At 41.0% G+C, this 22,723-nt stretch overlaps 1 long non-coding RNA gene across 3 annotated transcripts in view; it reads right to left on the bottom strand.

Annotated features, from left to right (window-relative positions):
- The window catches only part of LOC125096404 (uncharacterized), a 29,089-nt gene extending 11,342 nt beyond the window's left edge, over positions 1 to 17,747 (bottom strand). For 2 of the 3 annotated variants that reach the window (XR_007126172.1, XR_007126171.1), the window contains exons 1-2: positions 12,989 to 14,140; positions 8,346 to 8,475 (exon numbers count right to left, since the gene is read on the bottom strand). This is a non-coding gene — a long non-coding RNA (uncharacterized LOC125096404). Of the gene's footprint in view, positions 1 to 8,345; positions 8,476 to 12,988; positions 14,141 to 17,660 lie in introns of those variants that run through there. The other variant, XR_007126173.1, reaches the window with a different exon arrangement.
- Positions 17,748 to 22,723: the final 4,976 nt, after the last annotated feature.

Below are 22,723 nucleotides of genomic sequence, written 5' to 3'. Positions count from 1 at the left end.
ATCGGGCTCCTTGCTCATCAGGGAGCCTGCTTCTCCCTCTGCCTCTGCCTGCCATTCTGTCTGCCTGTGCTCGCTCTCTCTCCCTCTCTCTCTCTGACAAATAAATAGATAAAATCTTAAAAAAAAAAAAAAGAAAACAATTTTCAAAGATGGTGGTCATTATATGTACTATTATCCACCTATTGACAGTTTAATGTTCTTCCTATCATTTTTTTCTCTACATAAGTGTTCAAATTCTAATTATCTTTTCCATGTCAAAATGTTTTTTTATGACTTTAAAAAAATAAGGATTCAAATAAAGTCCACATGTCACAGTTAATTGTAAGTCTTTTAAATATATCTTTAAATTATATTTTCTTTTTTAGCTGTCTCTTTTTTCTTCTTTGCAATCTATATGTTGATGTTGGGTTATATGTCCTGTAGCATTTCCCATACGCTGGACTTTGCAGATGTATCCCTGTGGTGTTGGTGGATATACTCCTCTATTTTCAAAATTTCTGGCAAATTGGTAGTTAGGCCTAGAAGATTGATCAGATTCATGTTCAATATTTTTGACAAGATGACTCAAAGGTTCATGGTGTGTTTATTTGACAAACTTAAATTAAGAATTTACAGAGTGAAGAGCTTATATACAATAGAGATTTTTTTAAAACTTCAGTTGGAAGAAACAGAGCTTATTAGAACTACACTTGTTGGTTTTGACACTTTCTGGACATCATTAACAGCTGAAGCATGATTCTATGGAGTGGGAATTGAACTAAGGTCCAGAGACTGGATTATCATGCTGGCGTGGTCAGATCTTTACAAGTCCATCAACTAGAAAATTCTAATACCTAGGATGCTCCTTCACCTTTTCAACTTATTAAGTTCAGGTTCATTCACTCAGTTATTTAATTCATCGAGTAATTGGTTTTAAAGTCTCTGGGCCCCTCATTTGCATAGGCCCTTCTAAATCCTGGCAAAGACTCTTGCAACGTATTCACATGGTCATGTGTTTTCATAAAATTTACAAAAATAAGGAGGAGTCAAGATGGCGGAGAAGTAGCAGGCTGAGACTACTTCAGGTAGCGGGAGATCAGCTAGATAGCTTATCTAAAGATTGCAAACACCTACAAATCCAACGGGAGATCGAAGAGAAGAAGAACAGCAATTCTAGAAACAGAAAATCAACCACTTTCTGAAAGGTAGGACTGGCGGAGAAGTGAATCCAAAGCGACGGGAAGATAGACCGCGGGGGGAGGGGCTGGCTCCCGGCAAGCGGCGGAGCAACGGAGCACAAAATCAGGACTTTTAAAAGTCTGTTCTGCTGAGGGACATCGCTCCAGAGGCTTAACTGGGGTGAAGCCCACGCAGGGTCAGCGTGGCCTCAGGTCCCGCAGGGTCACAGAAGGATCGGGGGTGTCTGAGTGTCGCAGAGCTTACAGGTATTAGAACGGGGAAGCCGGCTACAGAGACAGAGCCGAGGAGTAAGCTCTAAGCTCGGGGTTACCTTGAACCAGTCGCAGCCTCGGTCAGCTCGGAGTGTGGCCGGAGGCCAGGGTGATGGGAGTAATTGGGCGCTATTCTCTGAGGGCGCACTGAGGAGTGGGGCCCCGGGCTCTCGGCTCCTCCGGGCTGGAGACTGGGAGGCCGCCATCTTCATTCCCGCCCTCCGGAACTCTACGGAAAGCGCTCAGGGAACAAAAGCTCCTGAAAGCAAACCCGAGCGGATTACTCAGCCCGGCCCCTGGTAAGGGCGGTGCAACTCCGCCGGGGGCAAAGACACTTGAGAATCACTACAACAGGCCCCTCCCCCAGAAGATCAACAAGAAACCCAGCCAGGACCAAGTTCACCTACCAAGGAGTGCAGTCTCAATACCAAGGAGAGCAGCGGAATTCCAGAGGAGGAGAAAGCAAAGCATGGAACTCATGGCTTCCTCCCCATGATTTTTTAGCCTTGCAGTTAATTTAATTTTTTTTTCTTTTTCAATTTTTTTCTCTACTGCTAAATTTATTTAACTTTTACCCTTTTCTTTTTTAACGTTTTTTAACTAGTTTATCTAATATATATATATATATTTTCCTTTTTTGTATTTTTTCTTTATTGGTTTTCTCTTTTTAATTGTTTCTTTTCTTTCTCTCTTTTTTTTTTTTTCTGAACCTCTTTTTATCCCCTTTCTCCCCCTTCACGATTTCGGATCTCTTCTGATTTGGCTAAAGCATATTTTCCTGGGGTTGTTGCCACCCTTTTAGTATTTTACTTGCTCCTTCATATACTCTTATCTGGACAAAATGAAAAGGCGGAAAAATTCACCACAAAAAAAAGAACAAGAGGCAGTACCAAAGGCTAGGGACCTAATCAATACAGACATTGGTAATATGTCAGATCTAGAGTTCAGAATGACGATTCTCAAGGTTCTAGCCGGGCTCGAAAAAGGCATGGAAGTTATTAGAGAAACCCTCTCGGGAGTATAAAAGCTCTTTCTGGAGAAATAAAAGAACTAAAATCTAACCAAGTTGAAATAAAAAAAGCTATTAATGAGGTGCAATAAAAAAATGGAGGCTCTCACTGCTAGGAAAATGAGGCAGAAGAAAGAATTAGCAATATAGAAGACCAAAAGACAGAGAACAAAGAAGCTGAGCAAAAGAGGGACAAACAGCTACTGGACCACGAGGGGAGAAGTTGAGAGATACGTGACACCATAAGACAAAACAACATTAGAATAATTGGGATTCCAGAAGAAGAAGAAAGAGAGAGGGGAGCAGAAGGTATATTGGAGAGAATTATTGGAGAGAATTTCCCCAATATGGCAAAGGGAACAAGCATCAAAATCCAGGAGGATCAGAGAACCCCCCTCAAAATCAATAAGAATAGGTCCATACCCCGTCACCTAATAGTCAAATTTACAAGTCTTAGTGACAAAGAGAAAATCCTGAAAGCAGCCCGGGAAAAGAAGTCTGTAACATACAATGGTAAAAATATTAGATTGGCAGCAGACTTATCCACAGAGACCTGGCAGGCCAGAAAGAGCTGGCATGATATATTCAGAGCACCAAATGAGAAAAACATGCAGCCAAGAATACTATATCCAGCTAGGCTATCATTGAAAATAGAAGGAGAGATTAAAAGCTTCCAGGACAAACAAAAACTGGAAGAATTTGCAAACACCAAACCAGCTCTACAGGAAATACTGAAAGGGGTCCTCTAAGCAAAGAGAGACCCTAAAAGTAGTAGACCAGAAAGGAACAGAAACAATATACAATAACAGTCACCTTACAGGCAATACAATGGCACTAAATTCATATCTCTCGATACTTACCCTGAATGTTAATGGGCTAAATGCCCTAATCAAAAGACACAGGATATCAGAATGGATAAAAAAACAAAACCCATCTATATGTTGCCTACAAGAAACTCATTTTAAACCCGAAGACACCTCCAGATTTAAGGTGAGGGGATGGAAAAGAATTTACCATGCTAATGGACATCAGAAGAAAGCAGGAGTGGCAATCCTTATATCAGATCAATTAGATTTTAAGCCAAAGACTATAATAAGAGATGAGGAAGGACACTATATCATACTCAAAGGATCTGTCCAACAAGAAGATCTAACAATTTTAAATATCTATGCCCCTAACGTGGGAGCAGCCAACTATATAAACCAATTAATAACAAAATCAAAGAAACACATCAACAATAATACAATAATATTAGGGGACTTTAACACTCCCCTCACTGAAATGGACAGATCATCCAAGCAAAAGATCAACAAGGAAATAAAGGCCTTAAATGACACACTGGACCAGATGGACATCACAGATATATTTAGAACATTTCATCCCAAAGCAGCAAAATACACATTCTTCTCTAGTGCACATGGAACATTCTCCAGAATAGATCACATCCTCGGTCCTAAATCAGGTCTCAACCGGTATCAAAAGATTGGGATCATTCCCTGCATATTTTCAGACCACAATGCTCTGAAGCTAAAACTCAATCACAAGAGGAAATTTGGAAAGAACCCAAATACATGGAGACTAAACAGCATCCTTCTAAAGAATGAATGGGTCAACCAGGAAATTAAAGAAGAATTGAAAAAATTCATGGAAACAAGTGATAATGAAAACACAACGGTTCAAAATCTGTGGGACACAACAAAGGCAGTCCTGAGAGGAAAATATATAGCGGTACAAGCCTTTCTCAAGAAACAAGAAAGGTCTCAGGTACACAACCTAACCCTACACCTAAAGGAGCTGGAGAAAGAATAAGAAAGAAACCCTAAACCCAGCAGGAGAAGAAATATCATAAAGATCAGAGCAGAAATCAATGAAATAGAAACCAAAAAAACAATAGAACAAATCAACAAAACTAGGAGCTGGTTCTTTGAAAGAATTAATAAGATTGATAAACCCCTGGCCAGACTTATCAAAAAGAAAAGAGAAAGGACCCAAATAAATAAAATCATGAATGAAAGAGGAGAGATCACAACGAACACCAAAGAAATACAGACAATTATAAGAACATACTATGAGCAACTCTACACCAACAAATTTGACAATCTGGAAGAAATGGATGCATTCCTAGAGACATATAAACTACCACAACTGAACCAGGAAGAAATAGAAAGCCTGAACAGACCCATAACTAGTAAGGAGATTGAAACAGTCATCGAAAATCTCCAAACAAACAAAAGCCCAGGGCCAGACGGCTTCCCGGGGGAATTCTACCAAACATTTAAAGAAGAACTAATTCCTATTCTCCTGAAACTGTTCCAAAAAATAGAAATGGAAGGAAAACTTCCAAACTCATTTTATGAGGCCAGCATCACCTTGATCCCAAAACCAGACAAGGATCCCATCAAAAAAGAGAACTACAGACCAATATCCTTGATGAACACAGATGCAAAAATTCTCACCAAAATACTAGCCAATAGGATTCAACAGTACATTAAAAGGATTATTCACCACGACCAAGTGGGATTTATTCCAGGGCTGCAAGGTTGGTTCAACATCTGCAAATCAATCAATGTGATACAACACATTAATAAAAGAAAGAACAAGAACCATATGATCCTCTCCATAGATGCTGAAAAAGCATTTGACAAAGTACAGCATCCCTTCCTGATCAAAACTCTTCAAAGTGTAGGGATAGAGGGCACATACCTCAATATTATCAAAGCCATCTATGAAAAACCCACCGCAAATATCATTCTCAATGGAGGAAAAACTGAAAGCTTTTCCGCTAAGGTCAGGAACACGGCAGGGATGTCCGTAATCACCACTGCTATTCAACATAGTACTAGAAGTCCTAGCCTCAGCAATCAGACAACAAAAAGAAATTAAAGGCATCCAAATCGGCAAAGAAGAAGTCAAACTCTCTCTCTTCGCAGATGATATGATACTATACATGGAAAACCCAAAAGACTCCACTCCAAAACTGCTAGAACTTGTACAGGAATTCAGTAAAGTGTCAGGATATAAAATCAATGCACAGAAGTCAGTTGCATTTCTCTACACCAACAACAAGACAGAAGAAAGAGAAATTAAGGAGTCCATCCCATTTACAATTGCACCCAAAACTATAAGATACCTAGGAATAAACCTAACCAAAGAGTTTAAGAATCGATACACAGAAAACTATAAAGTACTCATGAAAGAAATTGAGGAAGACACAAAGAAATGGAAAAATGTTCCATGCTCCTGGATTGGAAGAATAAATATTGTGAAAATGTCTATGCTACCTAAAGCAATCTACACATTTAATGCAATTCCTATCAAAGTACCATCCATTTTTTTCAAAGAAATGGAACAAATCATCCTAAAATTTATATGGAACCAGAAAAGACCTCGAATAGCCAAAGGAATATTGAAAAAGAAAGCCAAAGTTGGTGGCATCACAATTCCGGACTTCAAGCTCTATTACAAAGCTGTCATCATCAAGACAGCATGGTACTGGCACAAAAACAGACACATAGATCAATGGAACAGAATAGAGAGCCCAGAAATGGACCCTCAACTCTATGGTCAACTCATCTTCGACAAAGCAGGAAAGAATGTCCAATGGAACAAAGACAGCCTCTTCAATAAATGGTGTTGGGAAAATTGGACAGCCACATGCAGAAAAATGAAATTGGATCATTTCCTTACACCACACACGAAAATAGACTCAAAATGGATGAAGGGCCTCAATGTGAGAAAGGAATCCATCAAAATCATTGGGGAGAATACAGGCAGCAACCTCTTCGACGTCAGCCGCAGCAACATCTTCCTAGGAACATCACCAAAGGCAAGGGAAGCAAGGGCAAAAATGAACTTTTGGGATTTTATCAAGATCAAAAGCTTTTGCAGAGCAAAGGAAACAGTTAACAAAACCAAAAGACAACTGACAGAATGGGAGAAGATATCTGCAAATGACATATCAGATAAAGGGCTAGTGTCCAAAACCTATAAAGAACTTAACAAACTCAACACCCAAAGAACAAATAATCCAATCAAGAAATGGGCAGAAGACATGAACAGACATTTCTGCAAAGAAGATATCCAGATGGCCAACAGACACATGAAAAAGTGCTCCATATCACTCGGCATCAGGGAAATACAAATCAAAACCACAATGAGATACCACCTCACACCAGTCAGAATGGCTAAAATTAACAAGTCAGGAAATGACAGATGCTGGTGAGGATGCGGAGAAAGGGGAACCCTCCTACACTGTTGGTGGGAATGCAAGCTGGTGCAACCACTCTGGAAAACAGCATGGAGGTTCCTCAAAAAGTTGAAAATAGAACTACCCTATGACCCAGCAATTGCACTGCTGGGTATTTACCCTAAAGATACAAACGTAGTGATCCGAAGGGGCACGTGCACCAGAAAGTTTATAGCAGCAATGTCTACAATAGCCAAACTATGGAAAGAACCTAGATGTCCATCAACAGATGGATGGATAAAGAAGATGTGGTATATATACACAATGGAATACTATGCAGTCATCAAAAGAAATGAAATCTTGCCAATTGCGATGACGTGGATGGAACTAGAGGGTATCATGCTTAGCGAAATAAGTCAATTGGAGAAAGACAACTATCATATGATCTCCCTGATATGAGGGAGAGGAGATGCAACATGGGGGGTTAAGGGGGTAGGAGAAGAGTAAATGAAACAAGATGGGATTGGGAGGGAGACAAACCATAAGTGACTCTTAATCTCACAAAACAAATTGAGGGTCGATGGGGGGAGGGGGGGTTGGGAAAGGGGGGGTTGGGGTTATGGACATTGGGGAGGGTATGTGCTATGGTGAGTGCTGTGAAGTGTGTAAACCTGGTGATTCACAGACCTGTACCCCTGGGGATAAAAATATATTATATGTTTATAAAAAATAAAATTAAAAAAAATTTACAAAAATAAGAATTCTAACCACAACTGGCTAATGGCTATGTCTTTTCCACTCCAACCTCCTCTCTGTTGTGCTTCTCCTGTGCTGGGTGGTGTTGGAATGGCCATACGCACTTTGGGGATTTGGCTAAGAAGTGAATTGGGTTTCTTGGGAGGCATCTATGTGGTTCACAGTCATTTCATATGTAAAGTTACTGTGAGCTGTCCAGATGGAGGAGTGCCTCCAGACTTTCTCCATCTATGCTCTGTGTCAACTTACTGATACTCTGACATGAAGAAATATGGCCAGAGGTCATATTGCTTCATGAAATGTATTCACGGTGCCCACTACCAGAAGTATATGGGTATGAAAAGAGAAGGAAGGTTTGAAACACAGCACTGGAACCTAATCTGTGGAATACTCTGATCATCAAGATGAAAACTGTGGGTGGAGAATTTGGTTCTGTTGATTGGAAGGTTCTTTCCAACTAGGAGGAACATGCTTGATTGTGCCCTGAAATCTTACAGGGCACATGTGAAGAAACATGATAGGGTTTCTCCCAAATTCTATGACAACCCTAAACATTTGCGAGGCATTAGGAAACAATGAGTTGCGAAGCTGAAGGAAACTTTTCTAATTTACCAACAATAAAAAACAAATTTCAATCAATTATGCTAGAGAAAAGACTGAATACCTTTCTCTTTTCTCTATAAAAATGACAATTCAAATACTGTCATCATATAAACGGGTGATTAAAGACTATGTAGCCTAAAAATGTAGAGAAAAGTACTATAGAGGCTATTTAATCATTAACAAACACAAATTTATTTTTTCCCACAATTTATCATGTAGAGGTGATTTAGCTAGTAACTAATAAAAATATTATGTTATTTTTCTGAAATTTTGTAATATTTATAGTATTTGTAAGCTTTTAAAAATTGTATTTTTTTCGCATTCTTAATACTCACTTTCATGGCGAATGTTGTATACTTACTTGTAGTTTTGTATTATTTTTCTCAACAAGGGTGCCCCAGATCGAATAAGTTCTTCAGAAAGTCTTCAGAATGCTGGGTCTGTCCCTCAGAGTGAGCACCATGCAAGACAGTGACCTGGTCAGGCCATAGCTGTCAAGGAAAATGCAGAAAGAATTGTGAGATTTGATAGTCCCACTGGCATCAGTATTATTAATGGGTATTCAGTTTTTGTTCCAGCTGCATCCTTTTTCAAACCAGGCAGTGAAAGCTTCCCCATGCTAGCTTCAGTTTGCTGAGGGACTAGCCTGGCCTCTTCTGGCTCTAACGTGTTTGTTATTGTTGCTGCGGTTATGATGAGTGCTGTGTGCCAAATTCTGTGAAGCATATTACACACAAAACCTCATTAACTGTTCACAACAACCCAGGTAAGTATTAACTTCATTTTACAAAGTTAATTCATTCAAAAACATTTAACTGAGTACCCAGGCAAGCCAGGCATGGTGCTAGGCACTGGGGAAAGGTTTTTGGACAAAAACAGACATAGTCCCAGCAATCCTGGAGCTGAAATGTTAGTGAGGGAGGCAGACATTAAGAAGTAGGCAGTGAAATGTTCAGGAAACAAAGAGATTCAATCTGGTCTGTGGAACGAGGGAAGTTGTCCCTGAGAGGGTGAAAAGCAGACACCTTGTCCAGGTAGAAGACAGGCAGGCAAAGAGGGACAAAAGTCATCAAAGCTGGGTGATCAGCATATGCAGAGGCCCAGATTATACAGGTAAGGATGTCTAGGCTCATTTATTCATTCATGAGTTCAACCAATATTTACTGAGCACCTGTGATATGCCAGGCATTGATCTTGGTTCTCCAGAAACAGTGGTGAATCAAGGTTACTGCCTTCAAGGCACTTAAATTTCAAGGGAAAAAAATAAAAATAAAAGACAAAGAAGTCTGTGAATAACTATTATATAGTAGTAAATGCTATGGAGGAATAATATAAGACAATGTGTTTGGGGGTCTGTTTTTGATTAGTCTTCAGAGATGGTAGCTCAAAGGAATAACATTTCCTAGTGAGCTGTAACTTGAATGACAAAAGGGAGCTTTCATAACAAGACCTGAGGGAAAAGCAACCCAGGCAGAGGAAACAGCAAGTGCAAAGGCCCTGAGATGGGACCAACTGGGCATGTTGGAGGAACAGTCTGGTAGGGAGCAGAGTTGGAGAGGGAAGCAGGGGTCAGCTCCTGAAGAGCAGAGTTTCCTACCTGGACTTCCCACATGGTGGACCTAGTTCTCCAGCCAGTCTAGGGGACAGCCAGAGCTAAGTACAGCCTTATCTGTTCTCTCAGGGTTAGGAATTAGGAAGGGATTCTGGGGACTGCAGGAGGCCTTTGGAATGTCATATGCAGGGAGTAAACGGGGTTCTGACTTTTGAAGGCCACTGTGGCTGCTCTGTAGAGAACAGACGTTGAGGTAAATGGCAGTGGCCCAGAGCCCATTTACAAGCCTACTGTTGAAGAAGCTAGAGATGCTGACAGAAGTACAGACAGAGACATGAACAAATTTGGGACATTTTGGAGGTAAAGTGCATAAGTAATCTGTCCAAGCCTATACAGCCAGCAAGAAGCAGTGCCAGGATTTGTGACATCTGAGTTACATTCAGAGGGGTTCTCTACTGAAATGATTACTTAGACTGAGCAGAGACAGTGTTCATCACAGTTAAGGGCCAGGGCATGAACCTGACTCTGATGCCGGCCAGGTGTGACCTGGAAGAGGTGCTTAACCGTATTGTGCCTCTGTTTCTTCATCTGTAAATTGGGATGATAACAACAGCACCTCAGAGGATTATAGTGAGAACATAGAGCACGCAGAATACTTCCTGGCACATATAGACAGTGAATAAATGTTAGCTATGGGGAACCTGGGTGGCTCAGGTCATGATCCGAGGGTCCTGGGATCGAGTCCCGCATCGGGCTCTCTGCTCAGCGGGGAACCTGCTTCCCTCTCTCTCTCTCTGCCTGCCTCTCTGCATACTTGTGATCTGTCTGTCAAATAAATAAATAAAATCTTTTTTTAAAAAATGTTAGCTATTTTTTAGAAATGGACATAACATAAAATTTACCATTTTAGGTGTATGGTTCAGTGGCATTAATATATTCACAAGATGTACAAATATCACCACTCTCCATTTCCAGGACTAGTTCATCTTGCCAAACTGACATTCTGTACCCATTAAATAATGATTCCTCATTGCTTCTTCCCGGTCCCTAGTGTTCTGTATTCTGCTTTCTGTCGCTGTGAATTTGCCTAGTCTCAGTACCGCAGATAAGTGGAATCACATAATATCTGTCTTTTTGAGTCTGGTTTTAAGTCTGGTTTATTTCACTTATTATAATGTCTTCAAGGTTCATCCATGTTGTAACCTGTGTTTCATGACTTTGAAGGCTGAATGATATTCCATGTTTGTATATACCCCATTTATTTATCCATCATCTGATGATAGGCATTTAGATTATTTCTAAATTATTATTAGATTATTATTTTTTAAAATTTCTTTTCAGTGTAACAGAATTCATTGTTTTTGCACCACACCCAGTGCTCCATGCAATACGTGCCCTCTCTAATACCCACCACCAGGCGCCCCCACCCTCCCACCCCCCACCCCTTCAAAACCCTCGGATTGTTTTTCAGAGTCCATAGTCTCTCATGATTCATCTCCCCTTCCAATTTCCCCCAACTCACTTCTCCTCTCCATCTCCCCATGTCCTCCGTGTTATTTGTTATGCTCCACAAATAAGCGAAACCATATGATAATTGACTCTCTCTGCTTGACTTATTTCACTCAGCATAATCTCTTCCAGTCCCATCCATGTTGCTACAAAAGTTGGGTATTCATCCTTTCTGATGGAGGCATAATACTCTATAGTATATATGGACCACATCTTCCTTATCCATTCGTCCGTTGAAGGGCATCTTGGTTCTTTCCACAGTTTGGCGACCGTGGCCATTGCTGCTATGAACATTGGGGTACAGATGGCCCTTCTTTTCACTACATCTGTATCTTTGGGGTAAATACCCAGTGTGTAATTGCAGGGTCATAGGGAAGCTCTATTTTTAATTTCTTAAGGAATCTCCACACTGTTCTCCAAATTGGCTGCACCAGCTTGCATTCCCACCAACAGTGCAAGAGGGTTCCCCTTTCTCCACATCCTCTCCAACACACGTTGTTTCCTGTCTTGCTAATTTTGGCCATTCCAATTGGTGTAAGGTGGTATCTCAATGTGGTTTTAATTTGAATCTCCCTGATGGCTAATGATGATGAACATTTTTTCATGTATCTGATAGCCATTTGTATGTCTTCTTTGGAGAAGTATCTGTTCATGTCTTCTGCCCATTTTTTGACATGATTATCTGTTTTGTGTGTGTTGAGTTTGAGAAATTCTTTATAGATCCTGGATATCAGCCTTTTGTCTGTAGTGTCATTTGCAAATATCTTCTCCCATTCCATGGGTTGCCTCTTTGTTTTGTTGACTGTTTCCTTTGCTGTGCAGAAGCTTTTGATCTTGATAAAGTCCCAAAAGTTCATTTTCGCTTTTGTTTCCTTTGCCTTTGGAGACATATCTTGAAAGAAGTTGCTGTGGCTGATATCGAAGAGGTTACTGCCTATGTTCTCTTCTAGGATTCTGATGGATTCCTGTCTCACGTTGAGGTCTTTTATCCATTTCAAGTTTATCTTTGTGTACAGTGTACGAGAGTGGTCGAGTTTCATTCTTCTACATATAGCTGTCCAATTTTCCAGCACCATTTATTGAAGAGACTATCTTTTTTCCTGCTTTGTCGAAGATTATTTGACCATAGTGTTGAGGATCCATATCTGGGCTCTCTACTCTGATTTCAAGCTTTACTACAAAGCTGTGATCACCAAGACAGCATGGTACTGGCATAAAAACACCCATAGACCAGTAGAACAGAGTAGAGAGCCCAGATATAGACCCTCAACTCTATGGTCAAATTATTAGATTATTTTTGGCTATTATGAATAATGCTTCTATGAACATAAATCTATAAGTATCTGAGCCCCTGCTTTTACCTCCTTTGGGTGTATACCTAGAAGTGGAATTGCTGGATCATATAGTGATTCTATGCAATTTTAACTTTTTGAGGAACTGCCTAACAGTTTTTCAAGTGGCTGTATCATTTTACATTCAACAAACGATGCACAAGTGTTCCGACTTCTCTACATCCTGGCCAACGCCGATTATTTTCCAATTTTTTGATGATAGCCATCCTAATGAAGGGGAGGCAGAAAAATAATTTTTAAAGGAAAAAAATGAAATTTTCCCAAAAGATGTTTGCAACCTGGCTGTTGGCAGATGCCTTTTGTCTGGCATTGAAAGGTTTTTTAAACAAGAGCCAACATTTTAAAGTCAGATTTCCTTCTCTCTGTCTCTCTCTCTGCCTGTCTCTCTCTCTCTCTCTCTCTCACACACACACACACACACACACACACACACACACACACACACACACAGCTTCTCCCCAGACATCCCATAGACACAGGCCAGGACATGTGGACATGGTTGTTATATTTTTGCATATGTGTTCTGTGAATCTTCTTTTTTTTTTTAATTTATTTTTCTATGAACCTTCTTACTGGACTAACCCACTTTACCTTTATTTCCATACTGGATTTTTTCCTCTCCATGGTGGCGATGTGCAATCAATCTCTCTTTGCTGTCCACATCGCTTCTTCTGCCTGGCCACATTCTCCTGTTCAGCAAGGCCTCTGTTCTCACCTTTCCCGATGTCTTGGTTCTCTTCAGCTCCCTCTAGGTCAAGGAAAGAGGTGACTGGCAACACTGTTGGTTAGGGGGAGCACCAAATGTCCTAAGGGGTCCCTGAGCATAGCTGGAATGTGGTAAAGCCCACCAATTAGGGATTCTGAGTCAGTTTCTGATGATTACCCAAAAAGACTAGGCAGTAGCTTTGTGAAGTCTCCCAGCCCCCACTCCAGGACTACACTGACTAGTATCATTCATGAATCTCCTCCAGGTATTCTTCCCCTTCTATTATGTCTTCATTCATCCCTTGATCTAGTATGCATTCACTGAGCACCCATCATGTGCCAGACATAGGCTGTGAGGATACAAAGTTGGTTCCTGCTCTTCCCAAGGACTGATGGGGGAGCTCCTAGAACACTGAGACTAGTTGGGTCATTATTATTCATCACAGAAACCACCAGGAAAAGAGGAAAACCAACTGGTAGGATTGCTTGGGTTTATTCTAGCGCAGTGGTTCTCAAACTTGAGTTGTGCATCAGAATTACCTGGAGGGCCTGTTAGGACAGGTTGCTGGGATCCATCTTTGAGTTTCTAATTCAGTAGGTTTGGTGTGAGACCTTTGAATTTCCAACAAGTCCTTAGAGGGTGCTGATGCTGCTGGTTTAGGACACACCTTATAAATACTCTTCTATGAAAATTATGCCAGGGTTGTTCTAAGAAATTTCATATGATAACCATTGCTATTAAATGTTATGGGAGGACTGCTAAAATGACTGGCTGTTGTGATCACAATCCCAGATTTTAACTGTTGGGGCTAGAAATGAGCTATCCCCTTGGCTGGGCCCATGCTTGGGGAAAGGAATCTTACTTCAGGATAATGAACCAGTAACTTTCTGAGTTGTTACTTCGGCATGCCAGGGATCCTTAGAGAAGACTTTTAAGTCTCAACCTCGCTGAAGTCAGCTTTGAATCTTTCCCTGAAGGTGAAGCTACTGAGGCTGCTGTCACCAAGACCACTTACTAGAAATGGTGGCTTGCCCAACATAGTCACTTATCTCTGCAGAAACATCCGGAGTTCTAATCACTGGGGTTATCAAAGGGTCACTTATCTTCTCTTTTTCTGGGCCACGAGGCAGCTGTTACCTTGTTGATTCAAGAACTGAATTCTACAGTCTCCTTTTATTTAAATTTTTGCTAATCAAGAAACAAGCAGTTTTTTATGTATTCCCATAGTCTGTAATAAAAAAGGAGCAGAGAAGGAGAAATCCCTAATCGGCTGCCCTTTGAAAGTATAAGTTAGTATTTGCAGTGCATATGTCTCCAACTATGGTTCTCTTTTACTTTCAATTTGGATCTGTCCTATTTTGAGGGAAATCATTGCTTTCACAGTGGTAAAATCCTAAACAGTGTTCTACCTAGAGCTGTGGTTCTCAGGCTTGGCTGCACATTGGAATCACCTATGGAACTTTTTTTTTAAAGTAACATATAATGTATTATTTGTTTCAGGGGTACAGGTCTGTGAATCACCTATGGAAAATTTATGAAGTCTTGATTCCAATGGCCAAAGCTGGAACAATTTGAGCAACAAAATTAAGTAGTATTGGATTATAACCTAAAATAGAAAAAAAATATTCATGGGTCCATACTGACATATAAAAATGCCTGAATAAAAAGACAGGGAATATAGGCAAATCTTCCATGCAGAAGAATTCTAAATAAACTATATAGATAGTCTGTCCTCCAGGAGTCTTATCTCCAGGAGGTAAACTGCATCTGTTCCCTCCTACAACCAAAAAGGAGGCATAAAGCTTGGGGGCCTCTTTGGATTTTGGAAGCAACATATTTTTCACTTGAGTGTGTTATTCCAGCCCATTCACCAAGTGACCTAAAAAGCTGCTAGTTTTGAGTGGGGCCCAGTACAACGAAGGCTCTGCAACAAGTCTAGACTGATCTACAAGCTGTCCTACTGCTCAAGCCATATGATTTCAAACCCCAGATCCGATGGGGTTTGAAATGTCAGTGACAGATAAGGATGCTCTAGAAGCCTCTGGCAGGTCCTTATAGATGAACAGCAGCACATGCCCTTAGGATTTTGGACCAAAGCTCTGCCATCCTCTAGAAATAACTATGCTCCTTATGGGAAACAGCTCTCAGCTTGCAACTGGGCCTTAGCAGAGACTTAATGCTTAACTATGGGCCACCAAGTTAACATGAGACCTGAGCTTCCCATTGTGAACTGGGTGTTATATGACCCCCTCAAGCCATGCACAGCAGTGCTCCATCATCAAATGGAAGTGGTATATATGTAAGTATGCACAAGAAAGTTACATAAAAAACAGGACCAAATGCACTTGGTCTCATTCCTGGTACACCGTCTTCTCTCCCCAGCCTGCATTTATAGACTTATGAGGAGTTGCCGACAATCAGTTAAGCGAGGAGAAGACTTGGGCCTGGTTTACAAACAGTTCTGCACACTATGAAGGCACCACCTGCCAGTGGACAGCTGCAGAACGATAGCCCCTTCCTGGGATATCCCTGAAAGCAGTAGTGAAGGGAAACCCCCCAGGGTGACAGAACCTCAGATGGTGCAGCTGCTCGTTCACTTTGTTTGGAAGAAGAAATGGTCAGATGTGTGATTATAGATTGCTTCCTGGACCGTGGTCAATGGTTTGGTTAGAAGGTCAGGGAAGAAACTGATTGGAAACTCTGTGACAAGCTAACTTGGGGACGTGTATGTAAAAAGACATCTGTGAAGGGGGGAAACATGACTATACTCGTGTTCCATATGAATATTAACCAAAAGGTGAGCTTAGCAGAGGAAGATTTTGATTATCAAGTGGATAGGATGACTCATTCGGCTTTCCCCAGGGAGAGGCTCTGTCATCACCCAGAGGTCTCACAAATGAGTGGCTCTGGTGGTAGGGATGGAGGTTATGCATAGACTCAGCAACATGGACTTCCACTTACCAAGGCTGACCTGGCTATGGTCACCACTTTGTACCCCATCTGCCGGCAGCAGAGAACAACACTGAGCCCCCAGTATGGCATTATTTCCCAGGGTGATCAGCCAGCTACCTGGTGGCAGACTGATTACATTGGACTGGTTCCCTCATGGAAGGAGCAGTGTTTTGTTTTTACTGAACTGGAAGTTAAGACTGCTGCCCAGCCACTTTGAGCTCCTCATGCTTCTGAACCAACAAGCAAAGAAGGGAGCTATTATGTTGCCTGGAGTGACTGATCTTGCCTACCAAAGAGAAATTGGACTGCTACTCCATAGTGAATGTAAGGAAGATTATGTCTTGAATATAGGAGATCGCTTAGGGTGTCTCTCAGTATTACCATGTCCTATGATTAAGGTAAATGGAAATCTACAACCCAATCCAGGCTGGACTATTTATGGCCCAGATCCTTCAAGAATGAAGGTTTGGGTCACTCCATCAGGTAGAGAACCATGACCAGCTGAGGTACTTGTTGAGGGTAAAGGGAATACAGAATAGGCAGTGGAAGAAGATATTTATAAATACCAGCTACCACCATGTGACCAGTTAGAGAAACAAGGAGTATAATTTTTATGAGTTTTAAAGTTACAGCATATCAAGGAGGAGAGTAAACATTACTCAAGGACTTTATGTCCTCTTCTGGGTAAAGAGTTAGTGTGTTGTCTGCTGTATGCAAGCTAGTTGTATCATATTATGTGGAATTATGATTTTTCCACTGTCTTTATTTGGAGATTAAGTATGGTTTAAGAAGGTGCATATGGATGCCACATTTATAAGATATGGACTTGTGATGGTTAATTATGTTTCAACTTGCTGGGCCATAGGGTTCCTAGATACTTGGTAAAAATTTATTCTGGATGTTTCTATGAAGGTGCGTATGGGTGAAGTTAACATTTAAATTGGTAGTCTGGGTAAAGCAGACTGTACTCCCTAAGGTAGGAGGGATTCAACCAACCAGTTGAAGGTTGACCTTCCTCCAAGTAATAGAGAATTCTTCATATCTGACAGCCTTTGAACTGGGATATAGGCTTTTTCTTGCTTTCAGACTCAGACTGAAATAGTGGATCTTCCTTCTCACACCTTCAGACTCAGACTAGAACTATACCATCAGGTCTCCTGGGTCTCCAGTTGGCCATCTCACCTTGCAGAGCTTGGGACTTGCCAACTTCCATAATTTCCAATTCCTTATAATCTCTTCCTCTCTCTCTGTATGTATTTCTTTATATCATATCATACCTGCCTACTTATTGACTATTGTATCTGTTTCTCTGAAGAACACTAACTAATGCAGAGAGAATGAACATATCTCCCACGCAGAATTCCAAATCTATTCTGCTGACAAGGAGGTAGAACATAACTCCCCACTCCTAAGTGTGGGCTATGCATGGCAAATTCCTTCCAAAGAGTACAGTATGGAAGGTGAGGGGTGGTGGAAAGAGTAATGTTATAATGGAGAAAGCTGACAAACACTACTGCAGCTAGGTGACCAAGATCAACAACAACAGCAACAAGTACTGCTAATAGTATGTAACCTTGACATGATGTGATGAAAATGGCACTTTACCTCTGTGGTCTTACTTCCCAGGACCCATAACTCCATGGGTCCAACTTCAGGAGCAGGAGCAGAAGCATGGAGGAGTGGTGACTTGGGTCCCCCATGCTATCTCTTTCTTTTTTTTTTTTTTAAGATTTTATTCATTCATTTTACAGACAGAGATCACAAGTAGGTAGAGAAGCAGGCAGAGAAAGAGGAGGAAGCAGGCTCTGCGCTGAGCAGAGAGCCCGATGCGGGCTTGATCCCAGGACCCTGAGATCATGACCTGAGCTGGAGGCAGAGGCTTTAACCCACTGAGCCACCCAGGCACCCCCCCCCCCCCCCGGCCCACACCATGCTATCTCTTGGCACTGGGAAAGACTGCCCTCTACATCTATCAGCCTGGGAAGCATGGTCTCAAAGGGGATGGAGTGATCATCTGGAGAAAGAAGAGATAGATTGTTTAATACTACAGATTGGTGAAGAAGGTTATATTAGTTTTATTTATATTTTTCTCTCTTTCCATAATTAGTATGTAACATTTTTGCCATTTTATTGGTCACAACTTTATTGAAATTTAATTCATATACTATACCTCTTACTCATTTAAAGTGTACAATTCAATCGTTTTAAATTTACAGAGTTGGGGCGCCTGGGTGGCTCAGTGGGTTAAAGCCTCTGCTTTTGGCTCAGGTCATGATCCCAGGGTCCTGGGATAGAGCTCTGCATCGAGCTCTATGCTCAGCAGGGAGCCTGCTTCTTCCTCTCTCTCTGCCTGCCTCTCTGCCTACTTGTGATCTCTGTCTGTCAAATAAATAAATAAAATCTTTAAAAAAAAATTTACAGAGTTGTGTAACCATCAGTACAATCCATTTGAGAATATTTGCAACCCACCAGAAAGAAATGTTCCCTTTAATAGTCGCCACTCATTTCCTCCCTAGCACCAGGCAACCGCTAATCTGTCTCTGTAGATTTGCTTTCTCTGGACATTTCATATACATGAAATCATACAATGTGTAGTCTTTGATGTCTGACAGGCTTCTTTCCCTTAGTTTAATATTTTTAAGGTTCATCTCTCCTGTAGTATGTTGCCAAATAATATTCCACTGTAAGGATATGCCACATTTATTTATTCATTCATCAACTTATGGATTGCTATGGACTGACTGTTGTGTTCCCCTCAAATTCATAGGTGGAAGACTAATCTCCAATGTGTGGTGGTATTTGGAGGTGGGGTCTTTGGGAGGTAATTAGGTCATGAGGGTGGATTCCTCTTGATAGGATTAGTGGCCTTATAAAAAGAGACATACAAGAACTTCCTTCCTCTCTCAACACCCTAGAAGGATAGAATGAGAAGATGACCATCCGCAAACCAAGTAGAGGATTCTCATCAGAATCCAACCATGATTTTGGACTTCCAAACCTCCAGAACTCTGTGTAAAACACTCAGTTTTTGGTAATTTGTTATAGCAGCCCAAACCAGACATGGACCTTTGGGTTGTTCCATTTTTTTGACTATTATGAAAATGTGTCTATGGGCAGTCATGTACAGGTTTTTGTGTGCACATGTTTTCAATTCCTCTTGGGGTGGGTGGATTTGCTAGGTCATATGTTAGTTCTATGTTAACCTTTTGAGGAAACTTTTTCAAAGCAGAGCACCTTTTAATATCCAAAGCAGTGTTTGAGAGTTCCACTTTCTCCATACCTTTGCCAACACTTGTTACCATCTGTCTTTTTTTTTTTTTTTAAGATTTTATTTATTTGACAGAAAGAGAGACAGCGAGAGAGGGAACACAAGCAGGGGGAGTGGGAAAGGGAGAAGGAGGCCTCCTGTTGAACAGGGAGCCCAATGCAGGGCTTGATCATTGGTCTTTGGGATCATGACCAGAGCCAAAAGCAGACGCCCAACCACTGAGCCATCCAGGTGCCCCTATTATCTGTCTTTTTGATTATCGCCATCCTGTGGGTGTGAAGTAGGATCTCGTTGTTTTGATTCGCATTTCTCTGATGGCTGATTATATTAATTGTGAGTGTTCTTAGAAGTTATGGATAATAAATCTTTCTTTTAGTGAATTTTTTTAATAAAGCAGGTTGCAGGCCCTGTTACTCTTCTCTCACTTTCCAGGAATTAAGGCACTGACTTAGACTATTAACATCTCCAGGACGTTGGCCATAGCCTTCCATTGGTCTCCCTGCCTCTACTCTTACCCTACACCAAACCACCATCCACATGGCTGCTGGAATTATTTAACTATCCTTGTGTAAAACCCTTCTTAAGGATAATTACCTTAGCTGGAATGTAAGACTGGATTCAGCTACTGGATTCAGCTGCCCTTTGGCATTCCCCTGGTGCTGCTTGCTGTTCCCTGACCAGACCTGGTACCTGTGTCCATTGGCTCCTCCACTTGGAATGTTTCTCTCTCAAAACCCAATTTTCTTCCTCTTCCCACCCCAAGAAAGAAAAAAGTAACTGCTCTTCGCTGTATCCCCATTACACTTTTCTTTTACCTTCACACCATAATGATCTCTTTCTCAAGTCTCTAGTCCCAGTGACTCTGTAAGTAACTCTGAGGCAGAGAACATTACTTCTTATCAAGCTACTTATATATCCAGGACCAGCCCAGTGTCTCACACTTCCATGGTTGAGACTTAGCAAAAGCTTATGGTCAGACCAGCTGAAACAAATTCATGGAAATGTTTCTTTCTGGTAATAGCCAGAATCATGTTCACTTTTCTTAATCGATTGAGCCAAGTATGTATTATAGTCAATAGATTGAATTGAAACCTTAAAAGACATCAGATATTCATTTGTTTGTGCACTGGGCAGGTATGGGTATGACATCCAGTCAGGAGGCAACTGCAGTGATCTGGGAAGAGAGACAATGGTGATTTATTTTAGGAACCTTGAAATAGCAGGTGGATAAAGATGCTGAAGCATCCATATCTCTTCCTTGTATATGAGACAAAGTAAAGAACTCACCCCATCATTTCCATACTAAGTTCCTATGCTCTCTACACTGATGATAAAATGATTATTTGGTTTCCATCCATTAAGCCTATGACTCAGTGAGGAAAATGGACAATTATATTAACTGAGGGAAATTTTTCTTGGGATTTTTCTGTTTCTTTATGAAAAGCTCCGTTAAAAAACTTCCCTTTCGTGCACTCTCTGGAGCTGAGTCTTTAAGCAGAGGCTGAAAAAAATTATTTAGGAGCTCTCTGTTGGAGTCCTCCCCAACCCTCCACACCACAAATGTCAGCTTTTAAAGGACAAGAACCATGTGTCTCTTTTTATATCTCCTTGCAATGCTTAGCCCACTCAATAAATGTCAACAAATGATCACATTCTTACAGATAGATGGATATGGAAGAAGCCAGAAATCCTTTGTTTAATTCATTGGATTTAATTGTCAGATGAGAAAAGTATTCTATTGGAGAAAAACAGAAGAAATTCTATCTGATATGAGTTAACAGAAATCTCTAGAATCATCCCGAGACAATATAAAACCATACTTAGGAGTATGCAAAGCTTAAAAGCTTACATATTTAAGTAAACTGATAATGTTCTGATAACACCTTAGTGATGTAGCACTTCCTGAATTAGGAACAATCAACTTCCAATATCTGTACAATGAACTGCTGTCTTGTTTCTGCTGCTTGGCCACCACCACCTTCCTTCCTGCCTTTCTGGAAGTATCCCTTGTACTTTTTGCATGTTGAGATGAAAATTAGGTGATAGTCATGATCTTTTTGGAAGGTAAGAGAAAGAGGAGCACAAAGTATTATTTTATTTTGTAAAGCCAACTGCACCATCTCTGTCAATGGGACTTCAGGGGAAGAGATGAAACATCTGTTGAGATTCTTCCATGTGGCCAGGTAGAAGATGGGGAGGCAGAGTTATTTAGGTCACAGCTCTTGTCTGGTTTGGTGAGGGAAGGGGAGAGGAAACCTCAAAGGGGATGCACAGGGCCAGGATGTGAGTGGGGGCAGCATTCCAAAAATAGAAGAGCCTGCAGGTAGGGGGTGGTTAATAATGTGAAATGGGGGTGGAACAGGGAAGGGGCAAAGGGGAGATGGGATCTGCTCTAGATGACTGGTAGAGGTAAAAGGAAGGTGCTGAGGGCTTACTGGAGGATTTGTGGGGATGAATAAATAAGCATAAATAAGATAGCAGCATCAAATAGCAGAATAAGGCTTCAAAAATCTGTCAAGGAGTAAAGAAGGGAAAGTACAGTTAGGAGCTAATGCATGGATAAAGAGAGAGACCGAAGGTGAGGGGCAGCATTATAGGACTGAGATGGTTTTGAAAGAGAGATCCCTAGCCCAAATGTTCATCTTGAAGAAAGTCTGAGTTACTTAAAATGCACTTGAAGAGAATCACTGCCTGAGAAGACCCAAGATTGAAAGAAGACTGAAAGGAAATTATGTAAATGAGTGAAAAGACCAAATATCATAAAATGTCAATTCTTATATTAATTTAGAGTTTTAACACAATCAAAGCCCTAACAAATTTTTTGTTTTATTTTTGGAACATGACAAATTATTCTGCAGATTATCTAGAAAAATAAAAAAGTGATAATAGCTGTGAGAATCTAGGAAAAGAAGAGTAAAGTGGGTACAAGCCCTGCAAGGACAAGAGAACATTCTAAAAAGCAACAATAATTAATCCTGTTAACACTGGTGCAACATTAGATAGCTTTGGGAAGATCAGACCTATAACTGATTAGTTAAGAAGAGTGGGTTTGAGGGGCGCCTGGGTGGCTCAGTCCATTAAGCATCTGCCTTCAGCTGGGGTTATGATCCCAGGGTCCTGGGATTATGCCCCCGAGTCGGGCTCCTTGCTTGGCAGGGAGTCTGCTTTTCCCTATCCCTCTGTCTGCTGCTCCCCTTGCTTGTGCTTTTTCTCTGTGAAACAAACAACCAAACAAATAAATAAATAAAATCTTTTCTTAAAAAAGATTTTATTTATTTATTTGACAGAGATCACAAGTAGGCAGAGAGGCAGACAGAGAGAGAGGAAGGGAAGCAGGTTCCCTGCTGAGCAGAGAGCCCAATGCGGGGCTCGATTCTAGGACCCTGGGATCATGACCTGA

The sequence above is a fragment of the Lutra lutra genome, chromosome 3 (assembly GCF_902655055.1).
Source record: "Lutra lutra chromosome 3, mLutLut1.2, whole genome shotgun sequence".
Lineage (NCBI taxonomy): Eukaryota > Metazoa > Chordata > Mammalia > Carnivora > Mustelidae > Lutra > Lutra lutra.
The sequence above is the reverse complement of the archived record's forward strand: the minus strand, read 5'-3'. Positions and strand labels throughout refer to the sequence as shown.